General features: G+C 41.7%; 1 protein-coding gene across 13 annotated transcripts in view; it reads right to left on the reverse strand.

Moving 5' to 3' along the window:
- Window positions 1–15,914, reverse strand: part of ADD1 (adducin 1) — a 144,835-nt gene that overhangs the window by 109,847 nt on the left and 19,074 nt on the right. For 2 of the 13 annotated variants that reach the window (XM_020992173.2, XM_020992175.2), the window contains exon 1: window positions 7,879–8,081. The exons of 1 other annotated variant lie outside the window; for it this stretch is intronic. The gene's annotated coding sequence lies outside the window, so the exon portion shown is untranslated. Of the gene's footprint in view, window positions 1–7,878; window positions 8,089–15,914 lie in introns of those variants that run through there. 10 more of the 13 variants (XM_020992176.2, XM_020992185.2, XM_020992178.2 and 7 more) reach the window with 7 other exon arrangements.

Consider the following 15,914-nt stretch of genomic DNA (forward strand, 5'->3'; position numbering starts at 1 on the left):
CTTTACTTTTCCTGGGTTTTTTGGTCTGTTTTCTTTTACAACATAACCAATATGGAAATGTTTTGCATACCTGCACATGTATAAACTTTATTAAACTGCTTGTCTTCTCAATGAGGGGCAGGGGAGAGAAAATGAGGAAGAGTTTGGAACTCAAAATTGTAAAAAACAAAGGTTGAAAATTGTTTTTACATGTAATATAAAAAAATAAAATATTAAAATTAAAAAAAAGAAGTCTATTGCAAGAATCCAAGAGAAAGGTAATGAGGGATGGAACTATCAATCAACAGACATTTATAAGCACCTATTATGTGACAGGTTCTGATTAAGAAATTAGGGTGATGACAGTATGAGTGGAGAGAAGGAAATGGTTATAAGATATGTTGTGGAGGTAGAATCAACAAGACTTGGCAAATGATTATGAAATGCAGTTGTGGGAGATTAAGAAGCTAAGAATCACCAAGGCTGTGAACCTTTAGGTGAATAATACCATGGTAGTGCTATATCTAGAGGCATAATGGGGTATGGATATAAAAGTGACTGAGTTTGAGATACCTTCAGGAAATTCAGATTGAAATGCCCCACAGGCAATTGATGATGCTTAAGGCTGTATATACAGATCTGGGAATCACCAACACAGCAATTACTGAACCCATGGGAGCTGATAAGCTCACCAAGTGAGAATGTAGAGACAGAAGAAGAGTCCAGAACAGAGTCTTAGAGTCCATCCACAATTAGGACAGAGGACACAGACGATAAATTCAGCAAGGAGACTATGGAGCAGTCAAGACAAATAAGAGAAGACCTAATCAATCATCAAACATTTCTTAAGTGCTTACTGTGTTCCAGGAACTATGTTAAATGCTGGGGATAAAAAGACAAAAGTAGAATCATACCTGCCCTTAAAGGAGAAAACAATATGTGCATATAAATATATACATAAAATATACAAAATGAAATCCAGGTAGTTTTGATGAATAAACTAGTTGCTGGGTTGGGGAAAGGGGAGAGAACTGGTAAAAAGCTCCATGCGTAAGGTGGCACTTAAGCTGAGTCTTGAAGGAAGCCAGGAATTGCAAAAGGCAAAGGTGAGAGGGCAGTACATTTTAGAGATTACTGACAGTCATGACAAAATTGCAAAGATGGGAGACGAAGTTTCATGTGTATGGAAAAGTAAACCAGTATGTGGACAATAGAGTACATGGAAGTATAAAAATACTAGAAATGTACAAAGGAGATAGATTGCAAAGAAATTTTAATGTCAAACAAAGATTAAGCTTGATTCTAGAGGTAATAGGGAGTGGAAAGAGGCATGAGATAGGGAGACCAAATAGGAGAATGTAGCAATAGTCTAGGTGAAAGGTAATGAACTGAGCTGGTGGCCACATATAGTAGAGAAGACATAAGCAAGAGATATGGAAAGGGAAAGGAAGAAAATAAGCATTTATTAAATGCCAGGTTCTGGGCTAAGTGTTTCATAAATATTCTCATTTGATCTTCATGGCTATTATTGTTTCCATTTTTTCTTTTTTTACAGTTGATGAAACTGAGACAGAAGTTAAGTGACTTGTCCAGTGTCACAAAGTTAGGAAGTGATAAGATCTTCCTGATTTCAGGCCCAGCACTCCATCCACCGTGCAACCTAGCACCCTCTAGAAAAGAGAAACAAACTTTGGTAACTGAGGGAAAACTGAGGTTGCAAACCTGGGTGTATCCTTAGCAGTAATAATAAGGAAGTTTGGAAATGTCCAAGAGGCAGTTCATGATGCAGAACTAAAACACGGGGAAAAGACTACGGTTGGACATATTGATTGGGAATCATTTGTTAATGATGTTAATTGAATTTATGAAAGCTGATGAGGATCACCACATGAAGGGGTGCAGAAAAAAAAGACAAAAGAGCCTAGGCCAGAGTGTTAGGCACAATCAAAATGAGTGAAAATGATAAGGATGATGAATCAGCAAAGGAGACTGAAGAGTAGTCAGACAGGAAGTGCACCAAAAGAGAACACTATCAAGAAAATCCAGTATTCAGGAGAAAAGGGTGGTCAACACTGTCAAATATAGATTGTTGGCAACTGGGAAGAAAAGTTTCAGTTGAATGAAGAACTGGAAGACAAAATGTAAAAGACTGTGAAGAGACGAAGCAGAGACAAAGAGTACAGACCTCTTTTTTTAGGAGGTGATTGTGAAAGGGATGAGATACATAAGAAATGTTCCTCTCAAGTGAGAATTTTTTAAGGACTGGATATCTAAGTATAGGGTTGTTATCAGCAGGGAAGGAGCCACCACTCTGGTTCAAACCCTCATCACTTCACACCTGGACTATTACAATAGCCTTCTAGCTCTCCACATCAAGTCTTTCCATTAAAGCATATTCTCTACTCAGCCAAATCAATCTTGCTAAAGTGCAGGTCTAACATGTCACTCCTCTATTCAATAAACTCCAGTGACTCGATATTGCCTCCAGGACCAAATATAAACTCCTGTGTTTGGCTTTTAGAGTTCTTCATTACCTGGCTCCTTCCCACCTTTTCCAGTCTTCTTACACTTACAACTTTGGCTTTCTTGCTCCACCTCCTGATTTTGTGCCTTTCTCCTGACTATTCCCATGCCTAGAATGCTTTCTCATCTCTACCTCCTGGCTTCCTTCAAGACACAGCTTAAATCCAACCTTTTTTAAGAAGCCTTTCTCTGTCTCCTCCTCTCACCTTGTACCTTTCAAGATTACCTCCAATTTACCCTTTATATTTCACAATGTATTGTTTGAATGTTGTCTCCCCTCATTAGAATGTAAGCTCCTGTAGGGAAGGAGTTGCTTTTTACTGTCTTTATATCCCCAATTCTCAGTACAGAAGAAATAGTGCTTAATAAATGCTTCTTGCTGTTGAATTTCAAAGCTGAGGAGGGAGGGCTTCAGATGTAAAATCGAGGGGACAGCTAGGTGATGCAGTGGATAGAGCACCGACCCTGAAGTCAGGAGAACTTGAGTTCAAATCTGGCCTCAGACCAATCACTTGACACTTACTAGCTGTGTGACCCTAGGCAAGTCAGTTAACTCCACTTGCCTCCCCCCCAAAAAAGATGTAAAGTCGAAAATTAACTACCATTTCTCTAAGCTTTCAGTCGACTACACAAAATTCCTGAACTAAAGATGGCCTCACATAAATTATATATCTCTTCAGGGCCCTCTGTTCATTCCATATTATGACATCAAAAAAATTAACTATTTAGAAGAGTATTTTTATCAATGTTAAGTGAAAGACTGTTCCCTTTTAAAACTTGGTGGAAAACTGTTCCACACAGCTCTCAACACTTAGGTCAGTCTACTTTAATTCCCTAAAGCAACTTAATTTACCCTGAAGGACTAAAGAGTTTCTGGGCTATGAATCTGAGTTATGAAGAAGCCTTAGAAGACTACTTCTATATTACATACCAAGAACTTTCGAGGTACAAATGTCCAGATAGTAACTTGATACACACTTGTAACATTAACAGAAACACATTCAAATTCAAAGTTGAGGCTTATGATTATTACAAACTTAAATCTTCATTTTTAAATTTTTTCATCTCAAGTTCTTCCAAAATCTCCAAAGCTAAACATTTTAGAATCTAATAAATAAATAGATGGAAACTAGAAGCAGAAAATTCATACCAGACAAAAGTGACTTTGGTGATTTATTTGGTTAATGAAAACAGGATGAAAAAGGATTTATTAAGCTTTTGCTATGTACTAAGCACTGTGCTAAGTGCTGGGGATACCAAGAGAAAAAGAGACAGAGAGTTCTTGCTCTCAAGGCGCTCACTCTAATTGGAGAGATAACACATAAAAGAAATTTCAACAGCAAGGCAAATGTAAAGATCCTGGAAGTACTAAAGGTTCAGCGGGAGGACAGAGGTAGGACCCAGGGCTCCTTAGGTTCCATAAGCAAGTCAGATGACAGTGTCAGGAGACTTCAGGGCTTTGAGGTAGGGCAGACGGTAAAGCCTGAAGAAATTCCATCTATTTAGATGCACTAGATTTGTTGATTCTGGTCTCATCCAACACATGCCAATCAGTCAATAAACATTCTCTGGGGATATTACTATGAAAAGGAAAGCTAGTTCCTGTCCTCAAGGAGCTTACAAACTAATGGGGGAAGTCAGAGGAGGGTGGTGGCATGACCAAGAAGTCCAAAGGAGTGCAGCCCAGTTGAGAATGCAAAGATAGCTGGCCTGGGCGCCCTCCTTAAATGAAAGTTTTGGGAGTTCTCTGTTCTGTCCTCCAATCAACATGGTCCCAGGAGCAGAGGGTACTGATGAGATACGAGTACCAAGGCAGATGTGATCTTACAGGATGAGGTTCGTGGGGCCATAATGGAGAAGTCTAAAAACAGGAGCACAGTCTGATGGGAAATGTGATCAGTCAAGCAGCCAAGACAAAGGAGTGAAGAAGAAAGGGGAGAGGGGGAAGGACACCCGCAACGGTAGCAGGTCTTCCTATCCACAAGCAGTCCCTGGCTGGGTTCTGGGATGGCTCAAGGCCAAGAGACCAGGCAAGCAGGGAAGAGAAAGGGGAAAAGCAACCAACAAGACTTTGGTATTAAAGTTAGCTTGAACAAAGAAGAGCTAGGTGCTTTAAGTTTTTCAGAATTTAGCACATTTAAAAAAACTTATTAAATTGTTGGGACTGAAATATTTGATTTAAAAAAATAACTAAGTAGAACCTCCATCAAAGTCCTACTCTTCAATTGCCATATCCTAGCATGGAAGCGACCCTGAGTTTCTGAAAGATCAACCAGTAGGCCATAAGCTCTGGTGTGTCCTACCAACCAAGAAAAGGCTCTAATATAATCTAGTGACAAGGCTAGCTAAGGATGACAGCTTCACCACCAGGCTGACCACAAGGCAATGAATTATTTTGTTCCACAGTAACTCTTAAAAATTACTAATAGATGGAGTTCTGTTACGATCTATCTATCTACCAATAGGTAGAAGGGTTCCTGGGCATAACCAGAACAGAGAAATAAATCACTGATGTTTGAAATGTTGAAGAAATTAAAAAGAAAAACAAAATTGAGGTCTTTGAGACCAGTAGTCTAATCAAAACAATTTATTTGAGAACACAAGGGAAGCTAAATCCTCATTCTCATCTAACTATGACAACTCTATTGTTGCCAGACAACACTTTATACAGAATATTTCCATTTTGCAAACATAAAATATACCAAAAATATATTATCAAATCTATTCTCTGAACATGATGTTCTTATGAATAAAAGAAAATGCCAAGTACAGAAAACAATTTGCATGGTAAGCTTCTATTGAGTGAACAATACATTACATTCAATAAAAATTCATTACAAAAATTTTTGAAACATATTATGATAAAGTCAAACTAAAATAAAATTATCTAGAAGTGGCTAACTGAAAATATGTAATCATTCCAAGGAACATATGCAGTACAATACCAATCAAAACTGTTTCCTTCTCATCAGATAACTTCAGATACGGAATAGTATAAAATAGTCTGCCTATACAATATTAATATTTAAAAAGGGAAAAACACCTTCCAGACTAGAAATTCTAGTCAGGCTCATTGCTCTGCAACTTTAAGACTTAAACCAAAACATGCCACAAGTAGTAAACTAACCCTACAGTGATACAGCAAGCACGATATAACCACATCAAAGTCTTTCCAAAGCAGTTTTGACTGCCAAAACCATTCACTTCCTTAGCACACAAGTCTACAGTTTTTCCTTTCCTCATGGTATAAACCATAATAAAAGGCAGCATGGTATAAAGGATAGAGTGTGGGGCTTGAAATCAGGGAGATCTGAGATCAAATTCTGACTGATGCTTATTAGCTGTGTGACCCTGGGTGAATCACTTAACCTCTTTGTGTGTCTGTCAAAACAACTAGAAATTGCTCACAATATAGTCCTGGAGTTTACTTTAAGAAAGTGTATACCATCAGGAAAACAATAAATACAAGAAAAATACTGTAAAAGAAAAGAATGATAAAACAAAACTAAATGCTTTGTAACTATAACTGTCAAGCTTGGACCAGAAGAAGAGTTCAGAAAATGACCCTCCATTCCTTCGCTGCAGGAGTGGAAGACAATGGGTATGGAACAGCACATATGCTATAAGACATGTTAGTGAATTTCACTGAATTGCTTTTTTCCCTCATTTTAAGATCACTGTTACAAGAGAAGACTCCATGGCTTGGGGAGGGAATGGGATAAATGTGGAAATGAATGTGATATAAAAACAAAAGTCATCAATAAAAAAACCTTAATTTCAAAAAACATATATATAGGCCAGTTGTCCTTATAGCTTATGTTTCCCCTTCTGTTTCACAAATTCACATTAGTAAACCTTCAATCAACCCCGTCCACCAAAAAGAAAAAATACTCTAATTTATTCAACACAAAACTATTATCAGCTATCATTATATATTCCCTGGGTCTAACAATCTAATTCTGCTATTTTAAGGGTATTATATGAATTGGTATGGTGGCAATACCTGTAGCTACCCACTATCCTAAAAGCAGTTATACCTACAGAATATTCTGTGGCCATGAATCTCCAAAGTGAAAATAAAGATAATTCTTAACAAGGACCTTTTGAAACATTTAAAAAACAACAAGGTTAATGAATGACTACCAATTGCAATAATATTCAGGAAAGATCGAGTCCGACCCTTCTTCCTTTTTCCCCTTTTTTTGCTGAGGTAATTTTCAATGTATTTAATAAAAAAAACAAGCACATGTATTTTGCACATATACACCTGTACTCTAAAAAAGAACTTGTAGCTGATAGTACTCAACACTTTATTGTATTAATACTATTAACATAACCATTTTTATATGTCTATATCACATCTTCCACTTAACTCATGAAAATCCCCATAGAACATGGCCTACCCTTGATGCTGCTGCTTCACTAGTCAACAAAAAACCTGCACAATTCTATCACATAAAAAACTGCAAATCAACCATCTCTCCTAGCACTCTTTCCTTCATTGTCACCCTGCACAATCTGAGCAAAATAATTATAGCCGTCTATCCTCCATACTGCTTTAATACAATAAGCAAGGGAACGGAGATTGTGCACACTGAAAACCCGCAATGGCATTACACTAAAATATGCAATAGGGATTACCGCCCCAATCTTCTGCACACACCACTGGCTTCACTACCCTAAATGCCAGATTCATCCTTCCTCTCCGTCTGACAAGCCCCTGCTGGAATTTTTTTTTTTTAACCAACCACTGTCCCTCATACCCACTGAACCCTCACCCCAAGCCTTCCCTACTTTCACAATATGAGAGAGCCCACTTAACTCCCCTTCGTTTGCCTAAAGCTTTAATGCCAGGACTCATTAATCCTGCTGTATTACCTGGATGCCTCAATTCCACCCCCACCCCCACTCCCCCAATTGTCTCATACACAGCCTAGGCCACCCTGCCCCATCCCTGGTGCCTGGTAGCCAGTCTGAGCTTCCCCACCCTAATTTCAGCCCGCTTTAGACGATGCCTGAGCGCCCCCTTGCCTAGTCCCCTCCCCACAGCCTAATCCCCTCCTCGTCACCTCCCCCTCCTCCATCCCCCCCCCGAGGGACCCCACTTCGGCAGAACCTTCCATACTTTATCTTCCCCCAACCCGAACCCCCTGTTATAGGGAGCTCCCTCCTCCCAACCACAGGGTCCCCCATAACCCCTCTATCCAAAGCCTGACCCCGCCACCTTCTGCTTTCCTCCAAGACCCCAGAGGCCCCTCCCCATAAACAATCCCCACAAACAGCGCCCCCCCCAGCCTCTTGACAGCCTGTTTCCCCCGAAGGAGTCTCTTTCCCCTCCTCCCCCTCCTCTCTCCGCCTTCCCCCGCCCCTGCTCACCTCCACCAGAGAATCTGAGGCCGCGAGGGGCTCGCTCGCGGGCTCCCTCCCCTCCGAGGGCACAGGCGACTGAGGCGACTGAGGCGAAGGCTGTGGCAACAACAGCGGCGGCGGAGGCGGCGGCAGCAGCAACGCCCGGCTGTCCCTTACCCCGCTCTCCCCTGCTCCCCTCTCTCTCTCCCTCTCTTCGGCCCCGCCTCCCTCCAGCCTCGGCGGCGCAGCCTCAGCCACGGACACACTCCCCCGCCCTCCGCCCGCTCCCCTTCTCCTCCGGGCCCGGCCCCCCTCGGCTCCTCCCCTCACCATAGGGTGCGGCCTGCGGGGCCCGCAGCCCAACAACGCGCCTCTCCATTGGCCATACCTGCCGCCCAGGCCCCACAGTCATCTAAAGTGCTTTGGGATTGGTCGGAGACAAGAGTGGGGGGCGGGGCGGGCGAGGCGGGAGAAAGGCGGGGACTGGGGGGGGGCGGACTCGGGACAGGCGGGGAAGGGGCGGGGCGAAAGAATCTCCGCCCCCTAGAAGGTCCTTTCTGCCCCCTCCCACTCGTTCACTCTCCCGCCTCCTTCTTTTACTGCTTCTACAGCCTCTTCGCCCCCCCCCCGTCCCCTGGGGGCTCCTCTCCTTCATCCTCTTCCCTCTTCCTTCCACCTCCTTCCCTCTCCTTCACCTCCTTCTCTTCCCCTCGTCTCTCTCTTCCTTTCCTCCCTCCACCTCCTCCCTATCTTCTCCTTCCCCTCCCTCCCTCTGTCCCCTCTTGTCCCCACCTCCCCCTTCTCCCACCTCTTTACTTTCCTTTTCTCCCTCCCCCCCTCCTTTCTCCTTCCTCCCACCCTTTGAGCCTCTTCATCGCACTCTCTCTTCTCTCCCATCTTCCCTATCTCCTCTTCCTTTCTTGCCTTCCTCCCTATTACTCTCTCCCTCTCCTTTCTTCATTTTCTCCTCTACCCCTCTTCCTCCCCCTCTCCTCTTTCTCTCTCCCTCTCCCCCTCTTTCTTTTCTCTCCTCCACTTCCCCCATCCCCCCATGGTTCTCTTCTCTGTTAATGCCATCTGTGGAATTAAGAACTAGCCTCCTTAAGGCCTTAAGTGAATGGAGGTAAGTAAGACCAGAAAAATTAAAATGTCACTACCCAAGGTCATAGAGGTAATAAAAGCTGGGATTCTGACACATTCCCCTAGTTGGAAGAGGTCCCAGAGGACTTCTAATTCATCCTTCTGCTCTGTACAGGAATCCCATCTACACCAAGCCTGACACATTTTTCTTGAACATCTCCAGTAATGGAAAGGTTACTGCCTCAGAATGTAGTCCATTCCATTTAATGTTTAAAAATTTTTAATAATGAACTTGACAAATATCGACAAACATTTTCATATAAAAAGAAAGAGAAAAGAAGATTTTACATGCTACCACAAACCTGTTACACAGCCTTGCTTAAAGCGTGTGTTAAACTTGACATGGTATTTCTAACACTCTCCATCTTCTTGTCTATGTCTGCTTTTGAACATCCTGCTTCTATGTACTTTTTAATGTTTCATTTTGATGCTTCCCCTCATTTTAAAAAATATTACTATCATTATTTCCCTACTGCCCTATCAATCTCTCACAAAAATCCATCCCTTGTAATAATAAATAGGTAAAGCTAAGAAAAACAAATTTACACATCATCAGAAATACATGCCACTCTTCACACCTCCAGTCCACTTCCTGTCCACCTCCTCTAGAAGAGTTGTGAAACATGAATTGGTGGCTGGCCATTATGTTGATTATGGTAAACAAATCTTTCACAATTGTTTTCCTTTACAGTGTATAAATTTTTCTCCTGGTTCTGCTCAATTCATTTTGCATCAGTTCATACTAGTCCTCCCAGGTTTCTCTGAAGCCATTCCTTTCATCATCTCTCACAGAACAATAATATTCTATTATACCATGATTTATTCAGCTATTGCCCACTTGATGCATACCCACTTTGTTTATAATTCTTTGCTACTACAAAAAGTGCAGCTATGTCTGTTTTTGTACATGAGGATCCTTTCAGCCTTTGATCTTCTTTGGGTGTGAGTCTAATAGTAGTGTTGTTGGGTCAAAAAGATATGCTCACTTTAGTGACTTTTGGGGTATAATTCCAAATTGCTTTCTGGAATGGTCTGATCAATTCACAACTACATTAGTAGTACATCAGTGTGCCTTCATCCACAGGCCCTCCACCAATTGTCATTTTACTTTTTTCTCCTCTTTACAAATCTGATATGTGAGATGGAGCCTTAAAATTGTTTTAATTTGCATTTCTCATTATTTGTAATTAGGAGCATTTTTTCCCCACATGATTGTTAATACTTTCCTTAGAGAACTGTGTGTTTATATCCTTTGACTATTTATCTATGGTGGAATGGCTCTTGTTCTTATATATTTCCATTAGTTTCCTATATATCTTCAACCCATTTCATTTTCAATCCCTATGGGAAAACCTTGGTCCAGAGAAAAGAGTGATGGTTTTGAAATCTGAGGAACCAAGTTCAAATCTCACATCTGCCACTTAGGACTCTAATGGCTTTGAGCAAATCCAAACCTTTCTGGACTTCAATTTCCTCATCAGTATAATAAGACAGTTGAACTAGTTGGCTTCTAAATTCCTTCCCAGGGGCATCTAGGGGGCAAAGTGGAATTCAAATATGGTCTCATACACTAGCTGTGTAACCCTGGACAATTCACTTAACTCTATTTGCCACAGTTTCCTCATCTGTAAAATGAACTGAAGAAGGAAATGGCAAACCACTCCAGTATCTTTGCCAAGAAAAACCCAAATGGGGTCACAAAGAGTCAGACCCGATAAAAAAGAATGAACAACAACATATACCAGAGAATGTATTAGGGCTGGGGATACAGATAACTAATGAAGCAATTTTGCTCTGATGAAACTTACTACATTCAACAAGAATTTATCAAGTAGATGATTATAGACCCTTCTATGCAACAACCATGGCTAGAAATAGTGATTAAAGCTTAACAAAATAAATGGTTGTGGAATGAATTGAATGGTAACCTTCTAAAAGTCCTTTCTATATAGATGCCCTATGAACCCCAGGCAGCTTCTCCAGGGTTTCCTGGGTGGGGGAGGGGAAAGGGGGAGGGGAAAGGGGATCTCTAGAGAGGCCAGTCATGTAGGCCATCACCTCAGTAGTCCTAGTAGCCTGTTGCTGAGGCTGGTCCTAATCATGAGAGGCCAATGGGCTCTGTGGTGTTCTGATAAGAACCTAAGCTTGGTGGGGTGCTGAGCCCCAGAGGGAAGAGGACAGAGCTGCAGAGTATGGGGTGTGTAGTTGGCAAGACATCTGTAAATTATGACAACCAGTTCAGTTACTCTCAAAATGCAGCTTCAACCTTTGCACAACATACAGGAAAGAGGAGGCTGTTGCTATAGTAACTCTGTGGGTTAACCTCCTGTCCTGGCCACCTGGCAGCACGTCCAGGGCCCCTCAATTTGCTCCAGTTCCCAAAGCAATAAGTTTTAAGTACCTTTGGCAAGGTAACAATTTTGTTTTTTGGTGTTTTTTTTGTTTTTTTTCCCAGAGGATATGAGTGCATTTACATTAGTAGCAGCCTTCCTTTCCTCCTTCTCTGAACAGACCATGTAGGAAATGTGGGGGACCTAGAGTCGTAAAACCTGGATTCAGGCCAGATTCTGTCACTAACTCACTATGTGACCTTGGACAACCCCTTCACCTGCTTTGTAAAATGTTTCTTCCTTTATAAAATGAAAGAATTAGACCAGATGGTCTTTAAAGCCCCTTTCAGCTCTAGTATTATATGACCTAAGTTTGGTCCCAAAGAAGAGCTCCTTTGCAAGGAAGGGATGGAGGTCTATGGGTGTGGAACATTGCATACATTGTCAAATTATTTCGATGTATTGATTTTTTTTCCTCTTCCTTCCCCCCCCAAAAAAAAATTCTTTGTTATTTGGGAAACTCTCTGAGGAGGGTAGGGGAGAAGTACAGGGAGAAATTTAGGCCATATTAAAAACAATATATCAATCAATGTGACTTTTTAAAATTCATATGTTCTAAGATCCCTTTCAGCTCCAAATCCCTATGTTATATATCCTGAGGTCCCTTCTATCTCTAACATTCTTGTTGGTTTCCTTCAAAGCTCAGCTCAAAGAACATTTTCTTTGTGATACCTTTCCTTCCCTGGCCCAACCCCTTCCTAAAATTTACCTTCCATCAATTTTGTATATATTCTGTATATAATCATATGTGTCTATATTGTCTTCACCCTCCCTCCATTAAAAAATAAACTCCCTGAAGACAGGCATGTTTTCACATTTGTCTTTGTATCCCGAGTGTTTAGTGCCTAGACCATGGATCTATAGCTAGGAGGCACTTCCGAGTCATCTAGTTCTCCCTACTCATTTTACAGAAGAGGACGCTAAGTACCATGGAGGTTAAATGATCTGCCCAAGATTACACGTAATGTCAGAATCGGGATTTGAACCCAGCTCCTCTGACCTTGAGTCAGTGTCCAATTGCACTTCTGTTCCTCATGGTATATAGCTCTTTCTAGTTCTATAAACATTCTCTAGTCAAGGCTCTAGCAGCCTCTTTCCTCTGGTCCGTTCCAAGTCAGACTTTGTAAACTCTGTGCCCTATGCATCTGCCCATGGGGTCTGATTGAAATGAGAAAATCAATGGAGTGGTGAAGGTGTTTTCCTACACTGCTCCTGGGCAGGTATCAAAGGGCCCCAGAGGAAGTGTGGGGAGGAGGTGGGCCACACCCTGCTGATTTTCATGTCCCTTCCCTCCCCAGTTGACCAAGCCACAGCACTTGACTTCCTTCCTCAAGTTCTACCTTCCTTCCAGCTTTCAATCTGAATCATAGATTCTGCATTTTAATATAAAATACTGTCACCAAATAGGACGATAATAAAAGTCAGGGGAATGCACAACGTTCTCAACCCAGAAAACTAGCTGGAGAGATAGAAGTGTAGTTCATATCCAGGTATAGCAATCATGACAGCTAGAGAAAAGGGAAGACACTTTTATTTCCCTGAGGGAAGCAATGGTGTAATGGAGAGAGAAGTAAACCAGAAATGTGGGTTCAAATCCTGGCTCTGTCTTTCACTTAAACATGCATTTTCCTAAAACGAGTGCAAATATTATCAATCAAGCAACATGTATTGTGGACTTACTTTGTGCCAGGCCCAGTGCTAAGCCCTAGAACTACAAAGAAAAAATTCAAACAGCCCCTGTCCTTAAGGGGCTTACGTGTTAATGGCAGAGACAGTGTGTGTGTACTTACGATTATATACAGAATCAATGCAAAAATAATAAAATATAATGGGAGGGGGTGGTGCTCCAGTAACTTAGAGACCAGGAAGAAAATGGCGCTTGAGCTGATGTTTGATGGAAACTAGTGAATCCAGAAGTGAGGTGGGAGTTTATCTCAGACCTGGAAGACAGCATAGGGCAAAGACAAGGACCCCGGGAATTGAGCATCCTGGATGTGCCTGTATAATAGGAGTGGCCTGGGACACACTATTAACCCCCTGATGCCCATACTGGAGGTAGTCGATGAAAAGATCTTGAGAAGTAGTTAGGTAGGTGGAGAACCAGGGGACAGTAACATTGTGGAGACCAAAAGAAGAAAGTAGTGAGGAAGAGGAGGGAATGATCAAAAGTTAGTTACTGAGGGGTAAAGAAAGATGAGAATTGAGAAAAGGCTATGAAAGATCATTGGTAACCTTAGAAAGAGCAGTTTTAGGAGAGTGATGGGGTCAGATGGCAGATGCCAAGGTCTTGAAAGGGCAGTAAGAAAGTAGAGGCAGGGAGAGCTAAGTGGCGCAGTGGATAGAGCCCCAGCACTGGAGTCAGGAGGACTTGAGTGTCCTCAGACACATAATACTTCCTAGCTGTGTGACTCTGGGCAAGTCATTTAACCCCAATTGCCTCACTTAAAAAAATAATAGAGGCAGGGAGTGTAGATGATTCTTTCTAGGAGGTAGGCAGTTAAAGCGGGGAGAATTACAGGACAATAGCTTGAGGGGACGGCAGGGCTCCTCCCTAACCCCATCTTGTTCTGATTGGTGAATTTCTTGCCTAGTCCACAATATCAGACCAGCCCAGGCCATGCCTCACTTTACTCCCTGGCTACCTCTTCACCAGTGTATCCTCCACACTATCCTTTTCCACCTCCTTTTATAGTTCGAACTATAATCCAATCAGTACTGCTATAGCTACTGGAAAGGATGTGTTGATCTGTTCTCCCAGCTCTTCTTACCTTCCCTGTGACTTTCCAAACCAAAACACTACTCCAGAGCCAGGACCCCACTTTGTGTGTGGTCTACCTCTATTAGAATGTAAACTCTTTGAGGGCACGGGCTGTTTAGTATTTGTATCCTTAACATTTAGCACAATAATAAGCCCTCAACAAATGCTTTATCATCCTTTTGTTCAGGGATTAGCAGAAAAAGGGAAAGTGAGAGCAAGTGATTTTGATGGAAAAACTCCTGGATTTGGCTCAAAGGGATGGAAATTGGCCTCGGCTAGGAGAAAGGCTAGGAGACCTAGACCAAAGGAAGTTAAGGTAGTGATAAAGATGGTAATAAAGAGTTTGAGGTGTGGATCAGAGGCTCTAGAGGGATGGCCTTGATTTTCTCATTAAAATGGGAGGTAAGATAAGAAAAGGAGATTGGGTGGCATTGAGGAACTTTGAGGAGAAAAAAAAAGTATGGAATAGTTCACGGTGGGTAATGACAGAAGAGGGAATCAGGGAAGAATAAAAGGATTTAGTGGATCTATGCTTTCAGAGTGGCAAGCAAAGAGAGAGACTAATGAATGAAGAAGAGATTATCAAAGAAATAAATTGATACATGCATGTATTTTTAAAAAAATTATATAGTCATAGTATTACAGAATCTTAGAATCACATTCAATAGCTGAGTTACTTTGGGCAAGGAATATAGCTTTCTCAAGACCTAGGTTCAAATCCGATTTCTGACTAGCTGTGTGACCTTTAACAAATCACTTACCCTCTCTGTGCTTCAGATTCCTCATCTCTAAAAGAGAAATCACAATACCTACTATACTTGCTTCACAGAGTCATGTTGAGGTTCAAATTAGATATAAACACTTTGGAAATTTAAAAATCTGTCTGAATGTTAGTTATTCATACTATCATCAACTACCTTACAGGGTTGTTTTGAGGAGGCAGTAATGTAATGTTGTGGAAAGAATACTGAATCTGGGATCAGAAGAACTGGGTTAGGATCTCAGCTCTGCTCTACTTACCTAGCTGTGTGACCAAGGACAAGACAGATGACTTCCCCTCTTGGCCTCTTTGGCCTCTCAAATGATCTCCAGGGTAGCTTCCAATGCTAAAATTTTGGATCCTATCATCTAAGGAACAAGCTAATGGAAAAATGGTTTGTAAACTTTAGAGTGCTGCACAGTCAGTAAGCATTATTAAGTGCACACTATGGGCCAGGCACTGTGCTGAGCACTGGAGATACAAAAAGAGGCAAAAGACAGTCCCTGCTCTCAAGGAGCTCAAAATCTAAGGGGAAGACAACAAGCAAACATATGTGCAGACAAGTTAGATACAGGACATATAGGAAATAAATGGGAGAGGGAAGGCACTAGAATTAAGAGGGTTTGGGGAAGGCTTCCTGTAGAAGGTGGGATTTGAGTTGGAATTTAAAGGAAGCCAGGGAAGCCAGTAGGCAGGGTTAAGAAAGGAGAACATTCCAGCCACGAGGGACAACCAGAGAAAGTGCCTAGAGTCAAGAGATGGTGTGTCTTGTTCATGAGTCAGCAAGGAATTCAGTGTTACTGAATTGAAAAGTACGTGGTGGGGAGTAAAATATAAGAAGACTGCAAAGGTAGGAGAGGGGTAGGTTATGAAGGGTTTTGAACACCCAAACAGACTTGATTTTGGAGGCTACTGGAGTTTATTGAACAGAGGGATGACATGGTCAGACCTGCACTTTAAGAAAATCATTTTAGTGGATAAATGGAGGGTGGAGTGGAGAGAGACTTGAGGCAGG

The sequence above is a fragment of the Phascolarctos cinereus genome, unplaced genomic scaffold (assembly GCF_003287225.1).
Source record: "Phascolarctos cinereus isolate Bilbo 61053 unplaced genomic scaffold, phaCin_HiC Scaffold_9;HRSCAF=440, whole genome shotgun sequence".
NCBI classification, from domain to species: Eukaryota; Metazoa; Chordata; class Mammalia; order Diprotodontia; family Phascolarctidae; genus Phascolarctos; species Phascolarctos cinereus.